Genomic DNA, 23,171 nt, shown 5'->3' with positions numbered 1-23,171 from the left:
CGCGATAGATTTCACCGTACTCCAAATCGAAACGTTGTGTTCACATATCATCTATTAAACCTAATTAAATATTTTTATATTCATGAAGGGCAGACTAAAAGTCCAAAATGTATACCTTGTAGAGTAAATTCATCAAAAACAATAAAGAGAACTGGCCTTCCGGGTTTCAAAAGAGGGGGGCGTGGGGGCGATAGCCCCCCCCCCCCCATGAAATCTTGTGGCCCCCCCCCCCAGTCGCCCCCCCCCCTGAGATTTTGAGTTTCTAAAAGAATTATCATTGATCTACATGACGCTCCCCCCCCCCCCCCCCCCATGAAATGTTCCAGGTCCCCCAGCGCCCCCACTGAAACATTCCTGGCTACGCCACTGAATACACGTTATATTCAAATGAATTTTCGTACACTCATTTGTTACGATGTTTGACATCAAAGATTTCATTTCAAAATAAAAACGTCAAATTATCAAGCTTTATGACCGTAACAATTCAGGATTTTAATTGCCACAAATACAATCCTAATGTAAGTCAACATGGATTTTTAACGTTTAAAACTCTAGATTGTTACGATCATATTGTATTTATAGCTCCACGGTTTCTCACGCCATTCGAACTACTTATGCTACACATCGTGAAAACTAATTGCACGAAATTTCAATTTAATCCATTTTGTATTTCTTGAGTAGTTCATCGGAAACGAGCATGTTCTTTTTCTTCACTTGTGCAGCATCCGTGTTGATGCGTTGTTAAGACCACTATTTATGTGGCGCGCCCTCTATTATAGTGGTCTCGATCTCCACCACCTAACCCGATTTGGGGCCAACAACTCAAGAAATAAACGTTACATTAAAATGAATTTTCGTACACTCATTTGTCATGATGTTTGGTATCAAAAGATTTAATTTCAGAAAAAAAACGTCAAATAATCAAGCTATTATGAAAGTAACAATACAAGATTTTATTTGCAACAAATACAATCCTAATGGAAGTCAACATGGATTTTTAACGTTTAAAACACTAGATTGTTACGATCATATTATATTTGTAGCTCCACGGTTTCTCACGCGATTCTAACTACTCATGCCACACATCGTGAAAACTAATTGCACGAAATTTCAATTTAATCCATTTTGTATTTCTTGAGTAGTTCATCGGAAACGAGGTTGTTGTTTTTGTTCACTTGTGCAGCATCCGCATTGATGCGTTGTTGAGACCACTATTTATGTGGCGCGCCCTCTGTTATAGTGGTCTCGATCTCCACCACAAAACCCGATTTGGGGCCAATAACTCAAGAAATACACGTTACATTAAAATGAATTTTCATACACTCATTTGTCATGATGTTTGGCATCAAAAGATTTCATTTCATAAAAAAAACGTCAATTAATCAAGCTATTATGACCGTAACAATACAGGATTATATTTGCAACAAATACAATCCTAATGGAAGTCAACATGGATGTTTAAACGTTTAAAACACTAGATTGTTACGATCATATTATATTTATAGCTCCACGGTTTCTCACGCCATTCAAACTACTCATGCTACACATCGCGAAAACTAATTTCACGAAATTTCAATTTAATCCATTTTGTATTTCTTGAGTAGTTCATCGGAAACGAGGTTGTTGTTTTTTTTTTTCACTTGTGCAGCATCCGTGTTGATGCGTTGCCGAGACCACTATTTATGTGGCGCGCCCTCTATTATAGTGGTCTCGATCTCCACCACCAAACTCGATTTGGGGCCAACAACTCAAGAAATAAACGTTACATTAAAATGAATTTTCGTACACTCATTTGTCATGATGTTTGGTATCAAAAGATTTAATTTCAGAAAAAAAACGTCAAATAATCAAGCTATTATGAAAGTAACAATACAAGATTTTATTTGCAACAAATACAATCCTAATGGAGGCCAACAACTCAAGAAATACACGCAGTGGCGCCCCCCCCCCCCCTAAAATAATTATCATTGATCTACATGACATGATCTACATTGTTGATATTCATTTTTACATAAAGGACAGATTTAAAAAAAAAGAATTAAACAATAATATAGTAAAGAAATAATGGTGGATACCCCCCCCCAATAAACACAAAAACAACTTCCTAACAAAAAGAATACCCACGCACCCCCCAAAAAGTCCCCCAAAAACTCTTGAGTATTTCCTAACTCCCCCCCAAAAAAAAACAAAATGAGGAAAGAATACGTGCATAGCTCAGTCATTATCAAAGTAATTTCGTGGCACTGTTAAGAGTACATGTGCTGTGTTACAAACGATACATAGAAGGTTCTTAGAAGGAATAATTTCACAGCTTAAATAGTATTTCGTGATACCAGTATTTTGGCAAGGTTCTGTTATAAGATCGATGTTTATCGGGTCATTGCAAATATTCCTGCGTGGCTTTAACGCGGCACTATCAAGAAATCTAAAGTCCCCTAAATATAACCCTTTTCCCCATCTATCCGCCAAAGTTACAGGGAATACATTTCCATTTATTTCAATTGAATTCCTCTCAAGTTCAGTTAATTTAGTATCTTTGATTCCACAAAGTTTACAAAGTAGTCCCTTTCACTCCTCTGACGAAGAGGGCGGGCTACCATGAGACTGAGTGGGAACACGTTCAACATCAACACGGTACAGCCTGGATTTCTGTTCCAAAATCCCGTTTTACCTGCCAGCGAAAAGGTTTGCGATTTTCAGCCTCTATTTCAAAGATCATGATTTGATGTAATCATAAGGGAAAATATTTTAGACAAGCATGACAAGTTGTAATTAGTGGGAAAGAATGTTGCAACCTGACGCTGCTTTTTCAAATATTAATTTGTAAATCATTCTCAACCTCAATGAAGGTCATTCATTGCAAAAATGATGATAAATAGGAAAATACCTAGAAAATTTTCTTGACTCTTCTTAGACTTTGTTCACAGCCGCTGAAGTGGCGTCAGGTCGCAACATTCTTTCCACAGCTAAATTTGGTTGTAGATAGACTAAGAGTAAGAGTAGTCCGAGTAACTTGGACCCAACTTATCGCCTTTTTAAAACATTTTGGACATGGTCTGGCCAGACCATGTCCAAAATGTTAAAAAAAGGCGATAAGTTGGGTCCAAGTTACTCGGACCATGGAGCTATAAAAAGTTGTGTTTATAGCTCCATGCTCGGACTAGAGTAAGAGTAAGACTAAGAGAGTAAAATATGAAATTTGTAAATCAAAGCCTAGCCCCATAAACAGATGTGGCCAATTTGAATTTACTGGACTACCTCCGTAAACATAGGCCACACGTCCACCATGTACAAAAACATGTCGCACTTTGTCAAATTTTGATTTTCACATTTAGGCTTAGTTTATAGCTTATTTTTGCTTTAGAAGCATACTCACCCTCTTTAAAGGCTAATCAGAAAGTGCTGCCTTTTTCAGATGTCTAATTTTCGTGAAATTTCATGTTGAAATTTTGATACGAAAACGTTTGCCATCATTAAATTTCACGAAAATAGACATCTGAAAAAGGCAGCACTTTCTGATTAGCTTTTAACGAGGGTGAGTATGCTTCTAAAAGCAAAAATAAACTATAAACTAAGCCTAAATGTGAAAATCAAAATTTGACAATGTGTACATGTGGACGTGTGGCCTATGTTTTCGGAGGTGGCCCAGTAAATTGGCCACATTTATGGGGCTAATCAAAGCCCTGCCCTCTTTCCACAAAATTAAACCTGCTGATATTCAAGAAGGTGTCATTGCCAACTGTTCAAATGTGTCAAGAAATATCAGATTAATGTCACTTTTGAGTGTCATTTAGTCAGCTGTTTCAGTGAGTCTTTTAACCTTATATAGGAACGAGGTCCTAGGATTACCAAATTTGTGGATTATTTTGATGGCGATTCTCTGACTCAAGCCCCACTTGTGTGGCTTCGGTATTGCTGCACTGTACGTTAGGCCACACATCTGGTTTTCCAATTTACTGAGGAGTTTAGTCCGAAACTGGCGCATATGAACTCCTAGTCCCATAAATGTGACTGAAATACTGGACTACCTCCGTATATCAGTCACAGAGCCACGTACGGCCTGTGAGCGGAGCGTCCCGTTGCTAGGGGAGCCGAAAATTAATTAAAGATCGAAATTATGTTGTCAGCAGAAAATCAACCCAGCTACAGTAATACAGTATGACTGCTAAATAGCACAAAATCGTTAAATTCGGTACCTTCAGAGGTCTAGTTATCCAAAAATCATGGTAATTCGTTAGCCCAGGTTGGACAAAGTCTTTATTGCATTACGACTGATGTCCAGGATGAGAATTCTCTACGTAATACCACCCGAAATTTTGACCAGATTTTTGTTACGTTTTACCTCGTTAAAGAAGCTTATTTCACGCCTCCATACTCTATGTGTCCTTATCTATTGATCCGGGGGATTCAGAAATTCCATATGTGATGCTGACCGACGTTAATCAGAAAAATAAACTCTAAAGGACTAATGAACTCCAGAAAGATGTCTAAATTTTTCGAAAATTGTGAAGAAAGATTACCTAATCTACCCGGAGGGCAAAAAATGAGACATCATGCTAGAATACAACCGTATGCAGTGCCAGTGGTATGTAAAAAAAAAGTGCCCCCAAAATGTGCGCCAGTGTTTGGACTAAACTCTTCAGTAGGTTGGAAAACCACACATGTGGCCGAACGTACAGCGCAGCAATACGGAGGTCGCACAATTGGGGCTAGCGATTCTCCAGAAAACCTCCATTGCTGCGGCTGTCGTGCATGTCATCTGTACAAATCATGAATACCCATGAAGCGTCGCGTGATCACAATAGATTTTTGAAATCGCTTCACCCACTGGTCGTCTGCATGTACTTTCATGCAGTGTGTGCGATGTATACTATGTGGGTATACCACATACATGTCTTGCTTTCCACGACATCGCACCAGATGAAAATTGAAACCACCGACTTTCTTAGCTTCTCAGCAGTCGCGAAAAAAGCTTGGCAGCGGCTTGTACGTATACAGGTTGAAGAACACTGCATTTATCTGTAACAGTAGGCCTTGTTTGTGGCATTTTCTCATCTCTAAACAAGTCCCACTGCACTGGCACTGTCATCGCAAATATGTACAATGTTCACGCGTTTAAAAAACAAATGACGCCTCTATGTTCTAGCCAGTTACTGTAGGCCTCAGTATGTAAACCTACATTTGTGAACTGGAAAGAATGCCATTTTTTAGGCCTATCCCGATGGTTACTCCCCTTCCCACTCTCAACCATTGAGAGATTGTGTTGTAAAAATGCAACTTTGATCAGCCAATCAACTGTATGCTTTCAAACAAGGTTCGGTATAATCACTATCGTCACTTCATCTTCACTATGGGGCAAGTTCGCGCAAGGACTATAGTTAACCATTGTTCGACTAACGCTTGCCCGAACTCTGTCTAGTCAACGATGGTTGACTACGCTAGTCGACTATTTGGAACCAACCTAATGGGGCTGGTTGCATCGCTGGTAACCATAGCCGCGCGCATTCATAACGTACAGCAGGGAGCCAGGATCCAGACGTTTTGCAATGACATTTTGACCAGCGTTTGACTAGAGACGTTCGCACGTTGCTATAGTATCAGTGCGCAGGCGTAAGGTACGTCACAAATCAACCACTAGTCGACTAATGGTCCTTGCCCGAACTTGGCCATGGCTGTCCTTTCAGCCTCTAGAATGCACACATATGTGCTGTACAAGTCGTTACACAAGACCAGGAACATCCGTACAGGTTGATGACATTAAATGAATAATTATGTTGGCAATGAGGGGGTGGTCAAGTGTTCTTTTTACTGCAAAGAATTCAACAAAACCAGAAAAGTTCATTTTTTCATTATGCAATAATCCTGCTTCCCAATAAGTCCGAAGCTGGGTTTGCTACATCCCCCCCCCCCCCATTCACCCCCCCCCCATTCACCCCCCCCCCAATTCAGTAAGCGTTTTTTTTCTTTTTTTTCCGTAGTGGCACAGGTCCAAACAACTGTGTACAAAGTACAAAGTACATGTACATGCTCAATACATGTACATGTACATGCATATGTACACATGTAACTGTTTTGTAGCACAGATGGCGAACCCATTGAGACACCTGTTTCTCCAATTTTCCTGCGTTAACTCAAGTGCTCTGGAGCATTCAATGATGATGAAAATCATCTTCATTGGGTCAGATGGAATGATTAGAGTCAATTTTCCACGCTGTCGGGATCGATTATGTCTTCCAGATTTCTTGCAATAAGAAACGCATGATGACTTTTGCATGCGCGCTTTGGGACCATGATTTATTCACATGGGGGGTTTTCTTTGATTTTTCAAAGCCAGAGGGACGGTCAATTTGTGAGATTTTAGGGACATTTAGTAAATTTAAATGTGTTTGTGTGGTGGGTGTGGTTGGACTGTGTTCCTTTCTCCATGGTGCGAGGAACATAGAGATTTGCTAATTTAAATAGATTGGGTTTTTTTAAAGGGAATGTACAACATTTGCTTTTGCTGCAATTTTCAGAAATAAATGGATTTGGAGGATTAGTATGTTATAGCAAATATTGTTAAAATGACTTTTTTCACATTTTGGGCTTGTAGATGCTGGAAAAACCAAGAACACCAATCATGTTCTTGTAGTCTGGTTCCCTGACCCCACTTAAGATGAAACAGAGAAATTTAAAGACTTTGGGGAATTGTAAGGTCGGAGAATCAGTCTAGCAGGCTTGTACCCCTTCACAGATGTGTAATCAATTGCAAAGAAAACGCGGAATAACTAATTATGAAAAAAGAGGAACACTTTTTGAAAAAAGCCAGTTTTCTCCAATGCTGGTCGGCTGACCAGCGTTGGAAAAATACCATTTTTCTTGAAAATGACAGTACACCAGGAGCCACGATTTTAAAGGATGCTTTAGACTGTCATTCCCTAACAATCCAGTAAGGTATTTTGTGATAATTTGATCATTTCGTTTTGTGATGTTTCCAAATGTTGTATCTTCCCTTTAAATGTTAATTTTGCTAAAAAGACTTGTCTGAACATTGAAGGTGGATAATTTGACCCTTTACTACCAGACAAGAAAAGGTGCTCAAAAATGTCATTTACCTGAGCGGAGCCTAAACTTCAGAACTCTACAAAAGTCATAGATCCAAAGCATTCCAATGCTAATTTATTTTATATTTTAAAAAAAGGCATTTTAAAACTTCAAATGTTTTTCCTTCAGTGATAATCTGGAATACCCTTTTGAACCAATAGAAAATGGAACATTATTTTGAAGGAAAAAAAAGCATTTCACATGCACTTTAAATTTTTCAAATTTTACATATTTCAAATTATGTGTAGTAGACATCTTCTACACATTATTTAAAGAAGCAGTATAAAAATCATGGAATAAAAGTGTTTCTAAGGAAAACCAATTGGCATCTTCCATTTTCACGACTAAAAAACTCGAAACTTTATAAGGCAATTTTTCTTAGTATTTAACTTTATTGTCCCGCGTCGGGGTTCAGTGATTCTTGTGTATACAGGGGAATTACTAAACTGGTTATTTTTATTGTGTAAAGTTGCCAGATGGAGGCTCTGCATGCCTATGGCCGAGCGTGAAAAGAGCGAATTGCAAGGAAGATTTTATTTTATTTCCTAATACTTAAAAACCCTCATTTCGACCTCTGCCCAGTTCTGTCTCATGTTGCCAGAATGCCTAACATATTTGTATCAAGTTACATGCATGGTACTACTTCTGTGAAGAATATATTTTTTTTAATGTAGGCCTATATACCCTATTTCCTCTTCTGTGTATAGAGTTTGCATCAACAATTTGACCCAAACAAAACGATTGTCAAAAATTCTGGCTGTTTTCCCACTGAAGAGCTTGATTGTGAAAATTAATTGGGTTCACAAAGCAATGTTATCAACATCAATCGAGTTGAGGGTCCAGAAGTAAAAAAACCCCATAAAAATCAATTCTAAGCCTTTTGAATGATGATCAAAATTTTTGGCAGTTTGCACAGCTGAACTTTCTCATATTAAACAAGATTTATAACCCGTCCACACACGTGCGTACCGAGTGACTCATTTTTTTTTGATGTAAATAATTTCACGTGGAAATTGGTCTGTCCGTTTGAATTTACGACCACGATATATTTTCCAATCACGAAGTCTCCAGCCGTCTCCAGAGAAATTTACGGGGGATGAGTCACCATTCCTCACATCAGAAAATGTTCCCGTCAATCCAAGTCCATGTCAGACTAAACATTCTCAGAGATAAAGTTTTGCACGAGTTGTTTCTATCTGTACATCATTTGACAGGAAAATCTCATTCTGGTTTGTCATGAAATAGTGCACATGCAATCAGTGGATATGAAGTATTAACCCTCCTGCTATTTAAACAGTCACAGACAGTCAAAATTTCCATCCACTTCCCCTACTAAAACAGGTTCATTATACAGTTAAAAAATTAAACAGGTTAAAGGGAATGTACATCATTGGCTTTTGCTGTAATTTTCAGAAATGAACTATTTGAGAGGTTAGTATAATAGATCAAATATTTTTACACTGACATTTTTGAAGTTTGGTGTTCGAAAAGGTTGGAAAAACCAAGAAAAACACAAATGTTCAAGTAGTCTGGATCCCTGACTCCACAAAAGATAAAATGGATCAATTTATAGATGATGGAAAATTGTAAGGCAAGGGAACCAGTCTAGCTGGCCTGCACCCGTTCATGAACATGTAACCAATAGCAAACAAAATTTGGACTGAAAAGAATGGTAAATTTGGAGCAGTAGTTGAAAAATAGTTAGGTTTTTCCAACGCTGGTCGGCCGATCACCGTTGGAAATGTTTACAAAAATACCATTTTCTTGAAAATGACTTCACACCAGGTGCCATAATTTTACAAGATGCTTGAGACTGTCATTTACCAACATCCTAGTAAGGTATTTCGTAACAACTTGGTAGTTTTATTTTTCGATGTTTGCAAATGTTGTATATATGCCCTTTAATTACATGTATACCATTAAAGGTATCCAAAAGTAAACAAATTAAGAACAAAAGACCAACAGACAAATTTATATTAAAAAAAATACAAAATAACTTTTTTCCTCTACATGTACCTACCTGGATAATTTTTAGGGCGTTAACGTAAACAGATAATTTTTTTACGGCCTTATAAATCATACTGTATCCGTATGTAACAAATAAAATTGGAAATGCCGGACACACGGTACCAGATACATTTCAGAGCCACATGTACATGTAGTGTCATGTGTAGGCCCTACTATTAAGATTGTCGTTTAATTTTATTTCAAAAAAATTAATGTATTTTGTCCATTCATACATTTTCTGTGACATTATCCTTTTTTTAAATAAATTTGTCAAATAGAGCAGATAACAACTGCTTTACTGCAAGTTGGGTTCTGATTTAACTCCATATTGATCGTACATGTACAAATACACAGTTGTTCACATGCATAGTTACATGTACATCATTACCTCCATAATGGATCATATATGCCGCAGGGTATCTATTAATATGCACGCTGTGCATATAAAAATAGCGTCCAATAGATTAAGATGGCAATATCTGAGTGTGTAAATTGCTGATGCGTACATGTAGATTACTTGATTAGTTATGCGGCAGAGTTTTTAATAATTTAATGGATCACAATATGAAATGCACAATTGCGAAATAATTCATGATCATATTCTAAGTACCGGTGCATGTAAATGTACAAATATATTCACTGTGCAAGAATTGACAATTTTATGTGTAGATGTGCCTTTTGTAATTTGTGAATTGGACTTACTTAAAAAAAAGTCTTCAATAGGAATTTAATTATTGTGTATTTAATTTCAGAAATTAAATTGCAGAAAAAAAATCAATTGAACCGCGAGAGTGATACGTTAATCTTAAAAAAAAAAATTCATGTAAAAATTCACATGATCACTATGTACATACATGCACAGCAATGTTGTGCACTAGTTGTCAACCAAATAACAGAATTTAGTGGGACATGTTTTGAGGAAAAACAGGAAAACTGAAAAAAACATGGGCCATATATTTACTGCAATCAGTAATTTGTCAAGTGTAAATAATTCTGATCCAATCATTCCCAAGTTGAGTATTCTGTCTCCTGAATATTTGGAAGTGAGACAACTTGATCAGTCTGGCCATTATGTAAAACGGCGCGTACGCCTTCTTTATCACCCTTCCCGACTCAGGGGGGTGTGACTCACTATTTCATTCATAAATCAGGATTCACGCTCCCCGGAGATGCCCAGCTAAATGAGATGTATGTACTACGTACGGCGTGCTTATACCCACGTAGGTTCTTTGGTAACATCCGAGAGGTTTAGCCCTAAGCGGAGAGACAAGGACGGGTGTCGGCGGATGCTAACTGAGGGGGTGTTGTTGATAATCATCCTGTGAGGGTGATATTTAGATGCGTCCGGTGTTTGCCATTCATGCTGTCGGCATTATTTCAGGAGTACCTGTTTTTTAGGAAAAGTACTGTGTGATTTTTGTTTACGAGTGCACACGTGAATTTGGGAGTCGTTCCGTGCAGTGAGATACTCTGGGTGAGTTTAACAGTCAGGTATGTTCATTTTATGGAAAATGTAGGTCTACATGTACATATGTATACGTACAGTTACATTGTGTAGCATTGAACTAGAAAACCTTTTTTCAATGTGTTGTCATATCACATGCATTTTACGTTGCGTACTTTCTTCGTACAGTAGGTTATTTACGTGTATACTGTATCTGTGACAAATGGATAGGGAAGAAATGAACCTAAAATTGAATAAATGTATTGGTTCATAGTTTTATGTTAATGTATTTAAATAAATAAAATCAAGTGGCATGGTCTGTTTCATATCCATTATCCAATATACCGGTAGCTTTAATCGATTGGTATCGTGACTAACATGTCTATAACCCCCCCCCCCCCCAACAAAAACAAAAAAAACGAAAAAAATCAGAATACAAAGATTTAACGCTTTGTATGTTTCAGTTTTGCACAGACTCTGTGCAAAACTGAAACATACAAAAGCCACAGAGTATTTCTTCCCTTAGTCTGTACACATATTTTCCTCCTGAAAAACCTCCCCACTTCATGCCATTTTCTGGTTGTGTTTCACAAGTCTTTCTCTTCCATAAATTTGCTGGATCAGTTTCATTCAAAATCGTGGTTCCCATTGATGACTAATTTAAAAAAAAAATCCTCAAGTTATGTAGAGGACACAGAATCTGAAACATACCCTGAATAAAATTGTGTCTCTGTTCCATGAAACCACTCTAAATTCTGTGAATTTGATTTTTAAATTTTCAGCTGCATTGAAACAATACATTTAGAACTTAACCCTTGTCTACCAGATCTCTTAGCCCCCACCCCCCCCCCCCCCCCCCCAAGTAGCTACCAGATCTCTTAAGCCCAAAAAAAAATTGTTTTGCTTCCGGTTACCCTACCTACCCTATTTTGACAGCCCCTACCCTAATTTTTTTTTGGGAAAAATGAGGAAAAAATCTGAAAACCATCAATTACTACATTTTACCCATATGATAGTACACAAACAAATATTGCCCCCCCCCCCTCAAAAAAAATCCCTAACCTACCTACCCTATTTTCAAATGCCATGTAATTGGAAGCAGAAGTATTTTTTTTGGCCTTAATTTCCTATTCGTATTACATGTATTTGTAACAAAAAAATTGCCATTGGGTCCTCTATAGTGGAGGACTTTTTGGCCGGCTCAAGTTTCTAAAGTTCCATTTAAAATTAAAAATGCCTACAGAATAAGTGATTTAAGCTGCCTTTTGACTTGGCATACTTGATTGACAAAAGAAACCATATGCGGTCAAGTTTGCCATCTGGTAATTGCTAGTTCTACAAAAAAACCCAAAATATCAAAAGAAATTTTGCCGCATCTACGTCTGCTTTTGTAATTTTGACAAAGCTCTTTTCCTGCTGCGTATAAAGTATATTGACATTTTCTTGCACTTTTTACAGACCCGTTTGTGTTGCCGTTAATGATATTCAGTGACGGCATTGCTTAATGAATTTGAAGGAAGGAGCCTATGAAATAATCAGTGGTGTATGAAATGGCAACTGGAGTTTTATTAATTTGATGGTAGATAGACGTTGCTTCATGGAAAATGTAAGTCTTTCCTTGGGGACGCCTGTGTTTACTGGTACTTGGTGTACATGTAGGCAGCCGTAGGCTATTTTAATGTCAGTGTGCCTACATAGTTGACATAAATCAGGATCAGCTTAGGTAAAACCAGATTAACCCACTAAAACTGGTGTGAAGACAAAACACCTCTGGGCAATACAGTTGAAGATGTGAGACCTTAAACCTAACTGGAGATTCCACCCGGCATCGTATTACAAGCTGTGTACATGTACATGTGTCCTCTCCTCATACTCGCACATGCAGTAAACTCACTAGATACTTTAGAAAAGGCAAGTGCATGAGATACAGTCTTTTAACATGTTTAAGACTGGAGCAGATTGATATCATAAATAGTCAAATTCTATAGGTCTGGCAAATGTGTATTGCTTCGATGGTATTCTTCTTGCCTTCTACTTGGGCTGGGGTTTGAAGATTATACCCATGCCCTAGCTTCCCTGAGAGCTTGTAAATTTTGTCTTTTTGTAAGTAAAAGCGAGATGGAAAGTTGTCCCAAAGCATTAAAGGTACAACCAATAATTTTTGGTAATGGTCTTACCCATTATAAATGCCACTTCTGTCCTGCCCCATACCCACCCAGTCCGCTGCTTTACAAATTATTTTAAAGAAAGCACAAAGAGATGTTTTTGGGGGATTGTAGTAATTTTTTCCCCCTCCCCAATTGAAATACTATTCAGTGTAACATCACACAATTATTATTTTTTTTTAAACAGACTCTATTATTTCCTCCTGTATGAGAATGATAGCACATTTGGCACAACAATGTACTTCACATGTACAGGAAAAGTATGCACCAGTAGATTGAAACAGCGCCCTCTGTTATAGCAAATTCAATGATAGAACTTTGCTTTGTAAATCATCCACTGTATGTTTAAGCATAGTCTTAAGAATTTAGGAGCTGGGATATGACACATTTAAAACCAAATGACCTCAAAGTTAATTGGCCTCAATTTGTTTGTTTTTCCATTTGATAGTGGCTTCACTAACAACAACTAAATGCACACCAATTTGGTCTCCTGGACGTTTCTCGGCACCTCCATGACTGCTGCATGATTTTATACATTGTGAATTTATTTGATATAAATGTACTTAATGATTTTTGTTTTAATAGACATGAACTCATGTGCACATTTATTGTATCCATGGTTGCTACTAATAGGATTATCAGATCTATAGCATCATGATACGTAGATGACGAATGAATTTTAATTCTGGTGGGGTTGCAGATTTCCTTCCACTGGCAGATTGATTAAATTTAATTACAAAAATTCCATTAGGTCTTAGCATGACTCATACTCCTAGCAACAACACATGAGTTGAATTGTGCCTTGCTGAGTGATCCTCTAGTTGTTATTGTGGATCCATGTATACATGCGAAATGGTAATAAATCACTGCTGAGAGAAATACCTCACCTTTCCTTTCGCTCAACTGTATGGGTGCAGACCTGCAAATTGACTCCCATAGACTTCAGTGATAATTACGCATACTTTCAAAAATTATTAAAAATACTCACAACTCTCCGATGTGTTTGACACACCCATCAAATGGAGGCTTATTTCAAAATTCATTTTGTGTTCGATTTTTGTTCCGGTTTCTGATAACTTTTGGGAGAAAATTCCATCCAAAGATGATCACCCCGGAAAGTAGTCCTGTGTGGCCCATCGCCATATTGAAAAAATATGCTTGCGCTCCGTTGCAAAATGGAGCAATTTTAGGGCGCAGTTTCATGAGAATTTTACAGAAATACGAGCTCACACTCCTGTGCACGGTTTCCACCCATCTCTTTTACAAACTTAATGTAAAATAATATAAGTCCTCCACAATAAAGGAATCACTACCTCCATCTGTTTCCTTGAGATTCCAATAGCACTCTCAACAAATACATTTTCGAGTCAAATCAGCCAAAATTTTGCATAGTAAGGATATCTCAGTGCTGACGAATGCGGTTTGTCTTCCATGCGTGTTTATTCGTAGTAACTTCCTTCTTTGTATTAACTATTTATGCCATTTTTCTGTTTTTATGGGAATTAAGTAAACTACTCGCGAGTACTTGACTATTTGCCAGTAATTTCTCTGCAAGTACTTGAGTGGGAAAATCTACTACTCGCCCATGCCTAACCGTAACGTTGTGTGAGTGTCGGGCACCTTCAGCAATTGTGTTCAAGAGATCTTCCCAGTGGTCTCCCCAGACTCTCCCTGTTTCACTATTCTCTGTTTTCACAGAGTCCATAAAAGATGGGGGTGATAAAAAGAAAACGAGTTTGACCTTGCTGGTAGCAAAAGTCTTTGGTTGTTTTGTACTTTTTACATGTTGTCATTTAGAATTGCTGGTACTACAGTCTAAATGAAGCCTCACAACGTTTTGTTTTATACAAACCACAATTTGATGTTCCCGAATAAAATACAGAGCTGTAAAAAGGTGTTGGATCACGGCCCAATGGCTCAGCTTACTGTAGCAGAAAATGCTGTGGTTTCGGTAAGCGTATTTTACAGGTTAGCGAGGAACTTTGGCTCTGCGTATGCATACATCCTGTAGTCAAGGATTGTGTGCAGAATTTTTCTGCTAGCGTTGTTAGCACAGAATGGCGATCGTTCGTGTATTCTGTGGTTAGCAGAGCCATGAACTAAATCAGGCCCTCTGAATCCCCAAAACGAGGGGCCTAAAATGTCCTGTCGCCAATCGCATGGAGCTGTTGAGCACATACATTGTCTAAGCACAAAATTAATTGCTGAGCAACAACAGGTTACCAGCCAAAAATGTCATAACAGGATACACTGGCATGTGACTGGTTCCCGGCTGATTTCTGATCAGCACATAAATTTGGCTAAGCAATGTTTTCTGTTAAGTTAAGGCGTTGGTCGCGACTAGTTGCGATAATCCAGGAATACTTCTGGTCAACAGACCTTTTTACTAATAAATTTAAATGTACATGTACGTGCGCATGCACATAAATGGCCTGGTGGCAAGAAGTGAAAGTGGTCTTTTGAAAATGTACGGGGTACAAATGTTCTGATCATTTTCTCACAATTTCTCCAGGAATTATCGTTTTTTTTTCTTTTCTTTGGAAATTCGAAGACTGCTTCTGTACAGGCAGGCCTACCTACATGTACGTCTTTGCGTGTAACCACGTTGCTCATTACAAGTGTACCATTATGTATACAACGGAGCATACATTGTACATGTATGTGCAGTCACATTGTGTGGCTGTCGGTGTGTGCTGCATTAACCATTTACACGAGCACTATTAAAGGACTGTGTAGTCGCTTCGTAATTGCAGTGTAGCACGGTACGACTACTAAGTCGCGGGGCAAAGATCGGTAGTCGCGGCGCAACCACTAGTCGCAGCATAGCGGAATCATTTGTCGCGGCATAACGACTAGTTGCGGCAAAACGGCTAGTCAACTATTTAGAAATTGATAGTCGTGACTACAAATGCTTAGCTTTGGCGTCTAGTCGACTAGTCGCACTTGTCGTACACGCCTAGTTAAGTGCATGTAGCTCTATGAAATTGAGCCCCGAAATCAAAGTAAGGTGAAGCCAAGGGTCAAAAACCTCATAAGCTTTAGACAGTGGACACCGACCGACAGTTAATCCAAACCCTAGCAGGCAACAGGCCTCAAGGACCCCACTAAAGCACACAACCTCCTGCTTGCTACAACACCTCATTGTTTGTACAACTGATGATGTTTTTCTTTTCATGTTCCCCAGTTCCCTCTTCGCAAGGTGTGACGAGTCCAGCTGGGATCAGCTGTGTCCAATTTCCCCTGGATTCTAAAACTTGAAGGACCGCAGCCTAGCCGGGAAGCAGAGCTCAACTTCGTGACTTCTGTGTGCGTCAGTAGACACGTGCGGTAAGCCTCAAGATTTGGTCGGTCCTTTTGTGGTCGTTCTAAATTGAAATTATTTGTGCTTTTTAAAACAAAAACGGGGAGTGTCATTTGGGAGTTGCCCTAGGCAGGAATAAAATGGCGAAATGGATATTTACTATTTTTGCTTTCATTAAAACACCACAAGTGTGTTGGGGGGGGGGGGGTGTCTTCCTTCGGGGCATCAGACCCGAGAGCATGCTGAACGTATTATAGTTCTGATGTCGGTAATTTTGAGCACTTTATTATATGAGAGGGTATCATCACCTGTGTAATTTTTACTTTATTTGGAGGGGGGGGGGGGGGGGCTTTTTTGTAGACCCAGGGGGTTGGCTGCCCCTCTCCGTCCTTCCCCCTGCCCCCTTAATCTGCGGCTGCTAGTGTTAAAATGAGGAAATGCTTCAAATCTTCAACAACAACAAAATGAAAACAGTCCAAAACTCTGTAGCATCAAGCTGAAACCCAAAACTGTTACTTATTTTGTACTCCTTTGTTTTCCGTGCAGTTGTTCGAATGACACTGAAAACTGCAGCTTTTCATTGAAAGACTTGAAGAAAATTATGTTACGCACACTACCCCCAAAGCGCATGACACCAGAGTACCCACTAGTCTGGATTTCAGCCTGAAATATAACTGCTGTCATCTCCGTCACATAATGCTATTCTTTACATATTGACAACAAATTGGTGATCTCATTCAAAGAATGTTAAGTGCAGTCTGGAAATGTTCATATTCATTTTCAATTCAATTTAATCAGTTTTAAGACCAGGGGAATTTCATATTCAGAGAACCTCACAATACTATAGGCTAGTAATTACCCCGAGGGTGTAACAACAGCTGAAGGGGATCATGAGCATCGTATTTGCGACCGCAGACTGCCCCCAGTCCCATCGGACGATGTGCCCCTCAATCCCGCCAGACGTGCCCCGTCCCCCCGTCCCGTCTGTGGTTGATGTAAGATTATAGAATCGGTGGAGTTGACCCTAGACGTGCCTAAAAGCGTTTGCTATCATGGCCTACAAACCTAGAATAATGCCTCAAGCATTTAATGTGCAAGCTGTTCCTGTAGCTGGGCTCTGTGATGAATCATCGACAATATGTCGCATCTATAGAGGCAAACACAGTCTGCAATATTTTTGCAGATTTATGTTAAAGCCGTAGAGACCCAGTATCTTGTTAATTAAAAGTTTTCAGTTAACTGTTCTTTTCTCTTCAGCTCTTACGTAAGCTTAGGCAACTCCAACATTTTTGGAATCAATTCCAATTCTGTCCAGGAGTCACCATTCCAAGTAGGAATCGACTCCGTGTTGTTAAAACTGTAGCAGAAAACCTCCACATTACTAATAAACTACAGTTCTAATTCACTGACTGCAAGGTAATTTACCGGTATAGAGGTGTAATCTCTCAAAGGTAATAATACAACATCTGCAAACATCAAAAAACAAAATTACCAAGTTTATGAAATACCTTACTTGACTAAGTAAATAATTATCTCAAGCATTCTGTGAAACAATGGCACCTGGTGTGCTGTCATTTTCAAGAAAAGTGGAATTTTAATATCGATTTCCAACAATGGTCGGCTGACCATCTTTTGACTTTTTTCAAAAACTGCCTCCAATTTACAAAATCGTTTTGGTCCACATTTTGTTTGCAATCAGTTGCACATCCGTGAATAGTTTGAAGGTTTGAAATGGATTAGTAAAAGTAACAGACAAGTTTTTAAATTCTACTTCTTTTTTTTTCAAAACAGTGTGGAGGCACATTCTTCTGCCATTTTATTTTGGCAGCCCACGGTAATTCATACATATGTGAATGTCCCATCCCATGTGTGCCTTCAAATGATATTCCTGCTCGTGGGGATATCACAATTTTTTTGTTTCAATCCAGGCAATGCAGGCCTTCATTTTTAGAAATTCGTGGAGCTCAGTTAATCGCTCTCCTGGGAAATCCGGGAGCTCAATTTGAGCACCCAAAATTGCTCTCCTAGAAAAGTCCGAGGAGCTCGATTTGCATGTTTTGTGCTCAAAGTAAAAAATGAATCCAAATCATTTCCTGAAGCCTTTCATATCATGCACACACACTTGCATCAGAACTGAGAAACAGATGCGACTGTTCACTACAAATTGAGTGCTTAATCCATGTCAATTTAATAGGTTTAAGTTTTACTTGTTTGTGAATCATCCAGATGTGGAAATAAAAATGAAAAACAAATTGGAGTTGACTTGTGGTTCTTTAGTGTTTCTATTTTGTTCTATTTTACTTCGTTTTTATTATACTCACTTTATTTTATTTTAATTTTGTTTTGTTTACTGTTTATTTCAGTTTATATTTATTGATTTTTTTTTATCAAATAGTTTAATTATTTTGGTTTACTAACTTTACTAAAAACCTGTTTTTGTTTAAATTTGCATTTTATATGTATCATGTGGTGTAACCGTGTTTTTGAGGGGTTCTAAATTTATATCCAAATTGATGAATAGAACCCCCCCCCCCCCCCAAAAAAAAAATCCAATTAATTTAAGTCCGGTCATACATCTGTCAAAGAAATACTTTTTTTGTCACATAAATCCTCAAAATTAGTAAAATAGAAAAGGAAAATAATTATATGAATATTTGGTTTTGGGCACAAAAAAATCGGGATCGAAAGTAATCGAAATGATCGAAAGTAAGGTCACAGAAATGTACAAGTAACGCCATTACAAAATGTCCAATGGTACTACGCACAAACAATGTCACCGTGCACGGGTGGCCTGTTGACCGGCCGCGCTTGCGGGCATAGCCCGGTAGTTGACACACGGAAAATCGCTCTGCACTCTATCGTTGTGGGACAAATGAGCTCAACCTTTCGTAAGGTATTTCCAACCCAAACTTGTCAAAAATGAACGCTAGTTTCTTGTAGATGTACCGGAGATCATTCAAAATGCCGTTCAAAAACTCTGGCTCCCTTTGGAATATCACAACTTCCAGAAAAACGGTGTAATTTCACGTAGGCCTAACCACTGTTGTCTGGCTGCACAGTATTAGATGCCGCACAACATCGCTCACACACTCAACACGTGTGCTTGGGCCACGTCCATTTTATCGAAAATAGGGGTGTTGGTATTACAAAGTAGGTGGTTTTAATTGCTCAGCCCATCCATTTCATAATTGTTTTGTGTTTTCAGTTCATCGGAGGTTTATTTATTTAGTTTTACATTATAAATATTTATAAACTAATTTATAAACTGATCTCAACCGTAATTATTATTTCATTTTATTCACTTAACGGCGGTGCACGTCTGAATGACGATCCTGCCAGTACCCTTGATCATAATGGAACGTGCTACATGTCGTTGACGAAAAGAAAATGGCTAATGTGTCCATTGTACATGATGTACGGGTTGGACCCGCTCGAGTAACTGCGAAGTCCGATGTTTACAAAATCCTTGCGATGATTATGGGTGGTTTTACGCAGGTATTCGACTTACTTTTGTTAATTTTTTTTGCAACAAAATCGTTCAAACATCGGGATGACAAGTTAAGAAATCAAGTATATAAAATTTGGATTGACAAGATTTTACTGTTGGCTTTATGTAGACAAAAACTGGAGACGACAATAAGCTTACAAATTTACCTAGGAGCGCTATTATTCGCGCGCCAGAAACCGTGTTGAGGAGCGCGTAGGAGCGCGATCGCGCTCGCGCTCCTTAAAAATGAAGGCCTGCAATGACAGAGAAGAATGAGTGTCTTCTGTCATTATCTCCTCTGCCTCTGGCGACATGTATATTGTGCAGTCCCTAGCTTGGGAATTGATGATATTCATTACATGTAGGAAAACCTGTAAAGGCTAGGATGTGTATGTATCAGGGTGTCATCAGTTTTTCATCAGGATCAAAGTGTGTCATCAAATCACATGCATACATGTATACATGTACATGTAGCTTGAGGCATGTTTGGGGCATATGTAGGGGCCAGGCTCGGTTCTACATGTTGAGCCAAAATTTTAGGGGGGCTAGCAGGGGTGGATTCAGAAAATTTTGCAGGTAGGCGTGCTGAAATGTAGACCTTTTTTTTTCTCTGAACACTTAGGCCTCCGAAAAGCAATGGGGGGGGGGGGGGGGGGGGCGTACCATATTTTCAATGGGGAGCAACGAGGAAATCCTACATGTACGTTATCATTATCTATACAAATTTTGACAGTTGTCGGGGGGGGGGGGGAGGGGGGGTTAACTCACCAACCACCCCCCCCCCCCCCCCTCTGGATCGAATACTAGTCTCTGGAGTGGGGTCCAAAGTGGGGAGGGCCAGGGACAAATGCAATGACTTGATGTGATGTGCAAGGCATGAACTTTATGACCTCTCCTTTGAAAAATTGTTTTAAAATTATTGGTCATGGTATAGACCTTTCCCGGCATGCTATCACTTCTATCACCGAGGCCCCAAGTTCAATGGCGAAAGCCCCCTTCAGTGGCGAAAGCATTGTGCTATCTATTATTCTAGTAATCCATCTTGGAACAGTTGCTCTGTACAATAGCTAGCACAATGCTGCTCTCCATTGAAGGGGGCCCTGTGAGTGTACACTGTACAGTGATCGCTTAATATTGTACTAGGATATTTGTACACGTACTAATGCATGTGTGTAGACCATTTTGAACATGTCGCCTACGAAAATATCACTTGCGGGATCTGTACTCAACTTTGCGTGACTTGAAGTTGCTTGTCCAGTTAGGAATTTCATCTGAGCGATATTCCATTCGAAAATTACCTGATGATTTTGTTTACAAGCGTTTAACATTTTTAAGGGATTGTCTTTCTTGCCATGCTCGTCTGTTTAGCCTTTCCTAAATGCAGTGTTAGTGGTTCTCCATGTGCAGGCCTGAACTATTCCTCAGTCATTAAGTTTCCATCTGGGCAATTGGACTGTATTCGAACGTCCCATCGAGAGACCTTTTGACCTTTTCTGGGAGCATCACATCAAGTCACTGATGATACGTGTAATTGCTGTGCCCACACTGAACGTCGTACATGTAGCCCATTAGTAATCAAATTCTGGTAGGAATGTTCATGGCAGAAATGCTTTTTATGTTGAAGTTCTCCCGTTCCTGTCTGAATAATTCGAAGAAATGGACCTCACTTGGAGAGAGCCTCCTGAATGATGTATGTCTGGTTATCTTTCAAGTCATTGATGGGGCATTAAGCTGCACTCCAGCCTTATATCCAGTTTCTTCCGTGATGGAGGAGCTGTCAGATGCAATCCTCGTTCCTTACACCTCGGCGCTAACTCGTAAGATGTACACGTAGACATTGAAACGCCAATGTTAAGCGAAGCCCAGAGATTTGCTAAGCACAGACATTAGCCTATTTGCTTAGCGAAACAAGGTTACCAGCCACAGTTTTTTGTTCAGCAAACTTGTAATTTTGGTTAGTAAAATTTTCTGTTTGATTTAAGCATTTCCGTGAGATTTGGCCGGAGCAAAATTTCTTGGGGAATATTTTTTAAGCAGAATTGTTTGGTTAGCAGATCATATGCTAATCAAAAATTTGCTGAGAACCAGTATCAAGCAATAATATATTGATACTTTGGTTGGTAACCTGTTTTTGCTATTAAGCAAATGATTTAACAGATTTCTGTGCTTATAGCAGCTCCATGAAAATAAGCCCCTGGGCCCAATTATGGCGCTGCTAAGCAACAGAGCCTTCGTCTATTTCATGGAGACGGTAAGCAGTAAGAACAGCAAAAGGCACGCTTACATCAGAAGGAAAAGTTGCTTAAATCGGTAATGTTACAATAGAAATTTCCATGTGCGCGCGACCATTAGCAGATCCACACCTTGAAATCTATAGTGCCAAACCCTCCTGCTGTTTGAACAGTTACAGACAGTCAAAAAGTCAATATTTTTCCCTTGCCAAGCCTTTTACACAGGCTGGTCACCAACAGTCAGATCATATTTTAAGCAAGCACTGTTACTAGTCAAATCATGGAGGAATTATTCTACGGTCAAATTCAGTCGTCAGACAAAAGCAGGCAAGAAGTTGGCAGAGCTGGCTTACCAATCACCTACAGTCAAAACAGACACTGTAGCTGTATCAAGTTACATAAACAGTCACAGCCAGTCAATTCTGCGTAGGCTGGGAGCTCTTACCTGTTGAAAACAGTCACTTGATTGATTTTGACTGAAAGGACAACTTTGCATAGCGTGTATAAAGTTGGCATCTAGGAGGATTAAGGTTATCGTAATTTTCTGCTATAGTAAGCACAACTTTTCTGCTAACTGTTAAGCTGCACCATGAAATTGTCCCCTGGTCATCCAGGCAGCCATAAACTAAACATCACTCAAGCATGGACAGGTGTTAGGGTTGCTGCAGAGGGGAAGGGTGCACTCTGGCAGCCTACAAACCTGTGCTGAAACCCAATTAAATGTCTGGAGGTAAATCCCTGGCTTAATATTCTTAAAGGTCCGAGTTCAGTCTCTGTAGAACTTTCTTAAAGGTCCCAATTCGTGAGTTCTCTTGCAGTCAGCATTTTATCGTCCAAATCTGTCTTAAAAATGAAATGGTGTTCAAGTACGTGTAGATAAATTTTAGGTACACTGTAGTGTTAAAGTTGTCTTTGCAAGATGCCCATAACAGGCATCACTCTGCCTGAAACCTTTTATTATTGGTCTTTGGAAAATTTGTTTTGAAGGTCGGAGTCCGAAATCTCAACAAAAGTCTCGATGTCAACAATTTTCTAAAGGTCCAAGGTATGTTAATAATATTATGTACTTTGTTAAAATTGTTTTAAAGTCATTATTCTAATTCATGCAGAGATCTCTTGAATTATGTCCCTGATGACCTGGTTTTCTCTGCCGTCATGAATTCGATTTACGTGAAGACCCAGTTTCATCTGTGAACTCTTCCCAGGTATTCAAGTTCATTCAAAGTTCAAAACACTGACAACTTTCTTTTAAGTATGATCCGTGCAAAAGTTTCATGTCGTGTCTCAATGTAATTTGAGCCAAGGTGTCTTGAGTTTATAGGAGGCACATGACTATCTGACTATTCCAGGGATCTTGTTTTATTATTTCCCGATCATGAATAAGATAAACCACTGACCTAGATTGAAACTGGGCCATAGTAATCAGTACTGAATCACTTTTCAACAGGCTACC

At 39.0% G+C, this 23,171-nt stretch overlaps 1 long non-coding RNA gene across 1 annotated transcript; it reads left to right on the top strand.

Annotated features, from left to right (window-relative positions):
- Positions 1-2,562: 2,562 nt before the first annotated feature.
- On the top strand, positions 2,563-22,722 carry LOC119746422. Its single transcript, XR_005273745.1, has 3 exons — positions 2,563-2,685; positions 15,884-16,026; positions 22,706-22,722. It is a non-coding gene; the product is annotated as an uncharacterized LOC119746422 (long non-coding RNA).
- Positions 22,723-23,171: the final 449 nt, after the last annotated feature.

This window comes from Patiria miniata, unplaced genomic scaffold, assembly GCF_015706575.1.
Source record: "Patiria miniata isolate m_02_andy unplaced genomic scaffold, ASM1570657v1 HiC_scaffold_7, whole genome shotgun sequence".
Taxonomy (NCBI): Eukaryota; Metazoa; Echinodermata; class Asteroidea; order Valvatida; family Asterinidae; genus Patiria; species Patiria miniata.
Note: the sequence above shows the minus strand (reverse complement) of the source record. Positions and strands in the feature narration are given on the sequence as shown.